The following is a 7,349-nucleotide window of genomic DNA, read 5'->3' on the forward strand; positions in this document are numbered from 1 at the left end:
ATTTTGCATTCCTTTTCTTCAAGACCTAATTTCCAGTGTTATGAAATCAACTTCTGTTTCGAGGTATTACTCCTAGATAGACAATTGCAATTTTTGAGGGAACAGAGGATGCATTTTGGGAAATCGTGCCGTCTGCTTTTCATCCTTTGAAGAGCCAGCAACCCCATTTATGGTTCACCTGTAGGATGCTTCCCACAGACTTTCCTGCCCCTCTTCTTGTGAAGTCTCCTTCCTCTGGCTCTCTTAATTCATGCTAAAGCGTTCGCAGGCAGACCACTCCTTGAAGGCCTAGGCACAGATTTGTATTTTAAGAGGGCCTTTCAAAGCCTTAACACAGGGTGCCTGAGTGGCTCAGTCAGTTAAGCATCTGCCCTCGGCTCAGGTCATGATCCCGGGGTCCTGGAATCGAGCCCCACATTGGGCTCTCTGCTTGACGGGGAGCCTGCTTCTTGCTCTACCCCTCCCCTCTGCTTGTGCTCACACAGCTCGCTCACTGTCTGTCAAATAAATAAAAAATTTATATTTTAAAAAGCCTTAGCACAAGGAGGTGGTGATCAATGGGCCAGTTTTGGGCACTTCCCCACATTTACATGGTGGTGGCAGGACCAGGAGTGGGAGGTGAGGCAAACACCTGGGATTTTTCTAGTACAGCTCCAACTGGGGGGAAAGTGGTAGAGATTATTATGTCTGCCACTAGAGGGCAGATTTGTTAAGTTTTGAAATGTTTGCCAGAAAGAGGAAGAAATAAACGCAGAGCCGCTGTTCTTGATAAGAGTGGGTCCCCCTCCTCATCTTCTTCTCTAAGTGTGTATAGCATAGTGGGCCTGCCCCTAGGGAAGCAAAAAGCACACCAGGTAATAACAGCCTGGTATACGATCCATATGCCCATACACCCATATGCAGGCACCGTACTAGGCATTTTACCTACATTATCTTCCTTGGTCCTCACAACAGCCTCCTGAGGCAAATTTTTTTAAGTCATTATTTTACAGGTGAAGAAACAGGCCTATTAAGTTAAAAATATTGCTCAAAACTACGTGGCTAATAAATGGCAGACTTGGGATTTGAACTGATGTCCGTGGGGGAGGGGTTAAATGGGAAAAGGGAAAGTCTTGAAAGGGTCTGAAATTAAACAGTAAATCACCATTCAAAGCCTCTAAGAGGGCTTCTGGACAGGGCATTTTCTGTCTTATGGTAGCAGCTCTAAGCGGAGAAAATACCATTAAGCAAATTATATGTGTTCTTTGTAAAAAAAAAAAAAAAGTGATCAACACAGAATATCTAAAGAATAAAGCGAAAACAACCTTCAAATCTTATCATCTACATAAAGCACTTTTAATCATCTTTAGTCAGGATCCTACTAGCTGTTTTTTTGAAAATTGTGGGTATGTTGTCACGTAGAGAAACACAGGATCTTCACTATCAATATTAATGATTGTGTTTTATTCTATTGTCCTTAGATCCCTTAAATCGCTTATCCAGTTCCTATTGATAAGCTTTTCATTAATTTCCAATTTTTTTTGTTACCGTTTTAAACAGTTCTGTAACTTCTACTTCTATCCAAGGGATACTCACTTTTGTTAATTGCATACCATCTTATCTCCCTAAATTCCTTTGTCATTTCTCCCTTTTGGCCATATCACTTCTTTAGCAAGCAGATAGCAGATGATAGCTCTATCTTTTAAAAAATATCTACCCCGATGCCACTCCACCTCCAGCTACAGCACGTTTTCTTTCTTTACCTAGACACCTTGAATTCTTGAGAGAGCTGTTTATAACTTGCCAACCTCATTTTTTATTCCCTCTGCTTTCTCTTGAATCCACTCAAATCAGGTTTTCCTCCACAAACAGTTCTTGTCAAGGTCATCACTAGTTGGTGACCCAATAGTCGGTCCACCATCTCTATCTTTCCTGAAATATTTGACATACTGACCATTCCTTTCTTTCTTGGAATCCTTCATTAGCCTTCTGGTAAACCACTTTCTTGGATTTTCTCTTATTTAACTGGCCACTGCCCTTCATTGGCCATGGTCACCTTTGTTTGTTTCCCCTTACCCTCCTGACCTCCAAATTTTGGAGCAACCTTGTGTTCCCATCTCAGACCTCTTCTCTTTCTACATTCATTCCTCAGGTGATCTCCTCTGGTCTCAGGACCAAATACTATCTATATGCCCAGACCTCTCCCTGAACTCCGGATTCCTAGTCCAGCTGCCTACATGACATCTTTACTGTGATGTCTCATAGACATCTCAAACTTGATGAGTTGAAAGCCCTTCATTTCTCTGACTTCATTTCACCCAATTTCTCCTTCTACAGGCTTTCCCATCTCAATAAATATCATACTTCTCAGCCCCAAACACGAGGCATCCTCAACTCCTTTATTTCTCTTACAATGCACATCTGTCAGGAAATCCTGGTGGCTCTACCTCTGAAACATCTAGAATACAACCACCTTCAACCACCTCCACTGTCCCCTCCCTCATCATATTTCAGCTGGCTTATTATGATTACAACCTAAGTCTTCATGCTTATGCTCTCGCCCACTTCTACCCAGAGCTGGAGAGAGTCTTTACAAACTCACGCCGTTGACCCATCACTGCTCCGCTCAGATTCATAGATAGGAGAACCCCAATGGCCTTACCATGGCTGATAGGCCCTGAGTGGTCTCAGAGCTCTGTCCTCTCTGGTTCCATGTCTTTACCCCTCCCCCACTCTGCTCTGGTCTCACTGGCCTCCTCACTGTCCTCTCTTTGCTCCTACCCTTTGCTCTGTCTGGAATCATTTTTCTGCAGGTATCCCTACACTCTGCTTCTCTACTTCCTTCGAGTCTCTGCTCAATGTGTCCTTGTCAGAGAGGCCTTTCTAATCACCCTGTTAGGAACAGTACATTCCATTCTCTATTGCCCTTACTTTTTTTTTTTTTTGGCCTTGCTTTATGTTTCTTACCATTATCACCATCATCACCACTACCACCACACATACACACACACCAAACACACACACAATTTATTTATTTGTCATCTGTTTCCCATGACTATAGTGTATGCTCCTTGAAGGCAGGCATTTTGTCTGTGTTCTTTTTGGTTATGCCTCTAACTCCTAATGTCTGAGAAATATAAGGGCTCAATACATATCTGTTGAATGAATGGATAAATATTTATCTTCTAGTGCAATAATCTCCCTAGGGTGGATTTCTGGGAGTGGGATTACTGACTCAAAAGGTATGAATATTAAAGACACATTTGAAACTCTTTGTCATTATTTGAAGATTTGACCAATTTATATTCCCATCAACAGAGGACTTGACAGCGTCATTGACTCAAGGCCCATTAAAAAGGGATTTGTCCATACTTTCAATCTTTAGTAATCTCATAAGGAAAATATTTTCTTTTCACTTGCATTTTGGGATTATTTGCATATTTTAGGTATAGATTTATTGACCAGTTATACATACATTGTTTGTGTGAATTCCTAGATTATGTTCGTTGTCTACATTTCTATTATGGGTATTTCCCTGACTGATTGGTTTTTTGTTTATTAAATCTTTTTGGAATTGCCAATATTTTTTCCAGTTTTTTATTTGTCTTTCATCCTTATTTTATATGTTTTTGACAAAAAGAAGTTAACAATATATTATGCAGTCAAATTTATTCATTTTCCCTGGTGGTTTTTGATTTCTCAAATAAGAATAAAGTTATGTGATGAATATTTGAATATTGAGCTTGCTTGGGCTTTCTTGGTAATGTTTACTAAGGATATTCTTTGCTTGTAGATACATTTCTTGCCAAAGTATTATGAATCCGGGTAGAAGGAGGTGGTCTAGCACTACCTGGCCCCTCAAACATATAGTTCCAGGAATCCGGGAAGTAAGAATGCTGTACCAAAGCAAAATGCCATGAAACCAGTTCCCTGGGGAGTTCATGGAAGGGTGAGTTGACACAGCTGTTAGACATCTAGGCATAATGCAGATGCCAGAAAGAGAACTCTGTGCAGCTCCTGGAAGCCGTGCACTCACTGTTTTGCTCCAGGGAGAGACATGCAAATGAACATAAGTACACGGTTCTGGAGAATCGGAAAGGTTTACCTTGACAGGTTTCCCAGACTGCAGAGCCACGTACTCACCAGCTAATTCCCTTCCTGTCAGTGGGGTTGGCTGACGTATATCTCACCACGAAGTCGTGTTAAACTTATGCACGGAGCAGGTGTCTTCCCATCCACCCTCGCGCCATGTGCGTTAGACACTAAAGATGTCCTCGGGAGCAGAAACAGCACTTTCTGGTCCCCATATAAATGATGAGTTCACTCAAACTAATGTGAGTGAGGATCACGCTTCCTGTCCATGGTGCTGCAGATGTGTTAGGGTGTGCAGAGATATTTCTTCCTTCCTGGTCCTCAGGGCTGCCAGTATGGGCCTGGGTGGCCTGAAGCCCCAAACCTTACTCCCTGAAGTACCATCAATAGCGGGGCATCATCTGGGAGCTTGTTCCAAATACAGCATTTCGAGCCTCACCTCAGAATCTGCATTTTTGCAAGGTGCCCAGGTGATTGCCTGCCCATTTAACTTTCAGAAGCCGTGCCCGAGACAATTGATCTGGGTTCAACAATGCCATCCTTGAACAATCCCATGCCATGTATAACTACTATCATTATCTGCTCCTCGATTGTGAAAACATTTGGAGAGCTCCGACTATTATAATCCAAGCTGGAAAGAATGTCAACTAATGGTGCTGTCGCTGCTCTTGTTTTCGGGAAAGGTATGGACACTAGTTAGTTAGCACTTGCTTTTGTTAGCTTTGTCCTCATCTCTCATTGCTCCCTTCCAATTCGATGGTAGGACTATTTCATCTTATAACAGCTCCCTCCAGTTTTTTAGTACCATAAAGCAGGGTTTTGTAAACTTTGCAATGGAATCACTGGGAGGGTGGAGGTGTCTTGTTAAAAAGCAGATTCTTATTCAGTAGCTCAGAGATTCTGCATTTCAGGGAAGCTTCCATGTGATGCTGAGACTGCTGGTTCAGGGACCACACTTTGAGTGGCAAGGTTATAGAGTATTCATTTGACTCTCATAACAAGCTTATGAGGTAGGTGGACTAGATGTTACCCCCACTGTTTACAGATGAGGCATTTGAGGAGCATGGAGCTAAAGTACCGCATCTAAGATCCCAAAGCTATTAAGTGATGGAGTTGGATCCCCTGTGGTGTTTGCCTCTTGTGACTCTTTCTTCCTTTGTACATTAAGGGCCCTTTAATGAATTGCTAGAGCAGCCTAGGGGCTATGACCAATGTTTCCTCTTTTCCTCATTAATGGCCATGACTCAGGCACTACACTTTAGATTGGCACATAGTGTCTTAGTCCGTTTGGGCTGCTGTAACAAAATACCAAAGACAGTGGCTTATAAACAACAGAAACTTATTTCTCACAGTTCTGGAGGCTGGGAAGTCCAGACAAAGGCACCAGCAGATTAGGTGTCTGGTCAGGGCCCTCTTCCTGGTTCCTAGATGGTTGTCTTCTTGCTGTATCCTCACATGGTGGATGGGGCCAAGGAGCTCTCTGGAGTCCCTTTAATAAGAGGCACTAATTCCGTTGATGAGGGCTCCACCCTTATGACCCGATCACCTCCCAAAGGCCCAATTCCAAAAACAATTCCCTTGGGAATTAGAAACTTAATGTATAAATTTTGGGGAAGACACAAACATTCAACCTATAGCAATAGTGAGTAAGAGTTTTGTACTAGGGGGACATTTTGACACTCTCTTAGTGGACACAAAATAAATTTCATCAAAAATACTTATAACTTAAAAACATTTTTTTTTTCCGACAGAGTGAACTCACAAGCTGGGGGAGGGGCAGGGGGAGAGGGAGAGAGAGAATCCCAATCAGGCTCCATGGCAGAGCCCAATGTGGGGCTCAATCTCACGACCCCGAGATCACGACCTGAGCTGAAATCAAAAATCAAGAGCCAGATGCTCAACCCACTGAGCCACCCAGGCGCCCCAAAGATACAACTTTAGATCCAGTGTTTCTCAATCCTGGCTCACTTGCTGCACTCGAAAAACATAGATTCCTAGCCTCCACCATAAAGATACTGAATCCGAGTCTTTGGAGATGGGACCCCAGGCTTCTGCATGGTTTTAAAATCACCACAGCTGATTATAATAGATGACCAGAATTAAAAAAAACAACACTGCTTTATCTTTTCATCCTTTCCCGGTGGATTCTTGTACGGTTCCCCCCCCCCCCCCCATCCACAGGGGATCTGTTTCAAGCCACCCAGCGGATGCCTAAAGCCACAGATGGTACCAAACCCTGTCTGTACTGTTTTTTCCTGTGCATAGATACCTAGGAGAAAGTTTATAAATTAGGCACAGTAGGAGATTAACAACACTAAGTAATCAAAACAAATTATAACACTATACTGGAATACAAGTTATGTGATGTGGTCTCTCTCTCTCAAAATATCTTACTGTACAGTACTCACCCTTCTTCTCATGATGATGCGCAGCGATAATGAGCCTACATGGGGAGACGAAGCGAGGTGAATGACGTAGGCACTGTGACCTAGTGTTAGATGACTACCAACTTTCTGAGGATAGGTCAGAAGGAGGGTCACCTACTGTCAGACCGCAGGTGACCGCAGGTAGCTGGAACCCTGGAAAGTGAAATGATGAATGGGGGGGTGACTGTCATGGAATAGTTCACATGTATTCAGGATTTACTCTATCTGGCAATCACTCAAAGTGTGGATGGGAGACCAGCCGCATTGGCTTTGCAGGGGAGCTTGCTAAAAACGGTCAGAATCTTAGGCTCCTACCCACATTCACTGAATCAGAAATTGCATTTTAGAAAGATCCCTGGGTGATTCCTATGCACGTGGAGTTGGAGAAGTCCTGCTTTACGTGCATAATCTCCTTTCATTTTATCTTTCCAACACAGAGTGGGGTAGTTTTTTGGATGTCTGGGCATTGGGGTCTAAGGAGGTTAAGTAAGGTGCCTAGGGTCACAAAGCTACTAAGAATTCAAACTAGGTCCCATCTGACTCTAGAACCCTTAATAGATACACTAGTGATTTTCACAATTTTATGTGCCAAATATTTTCCCAGGATACTTATTAAGAATACTGATTCCTGTACTTCCTTCTCTAAAGTTCTGATCCAGTCCATCTATGGTAGGGCCCAGAGATCAGCATTTAAATCCACCCATCCCCGGGATTTCGAGGCATGTGGTCACACAGAACACAATTTACAAAGCACTGCACTTTACTTTCTGGATGTGCTTTTGGGGAGAGAACTACCTTGTATTTCCAAAGCACTTCAAAATGAGGGCTTGGCTGCTAATAATAAAGATATTT

This window comes from Phoca vitulina, unplaced genomic scaffold, assembly GCF_004348235.1.
Source record: "Phoca vitulina isolate PV1807 unplaced genomic scaffold, GSC_HSeal_1.0 scaffold34, whole genome shotgun sequence".
In the NCBI taxonomy this organism is placed as follows: Eukaryota; Metazoa; Chordata; class Mammalia; order Carnivora; family Phocidae; genus Phoca; species Phoca vitulina.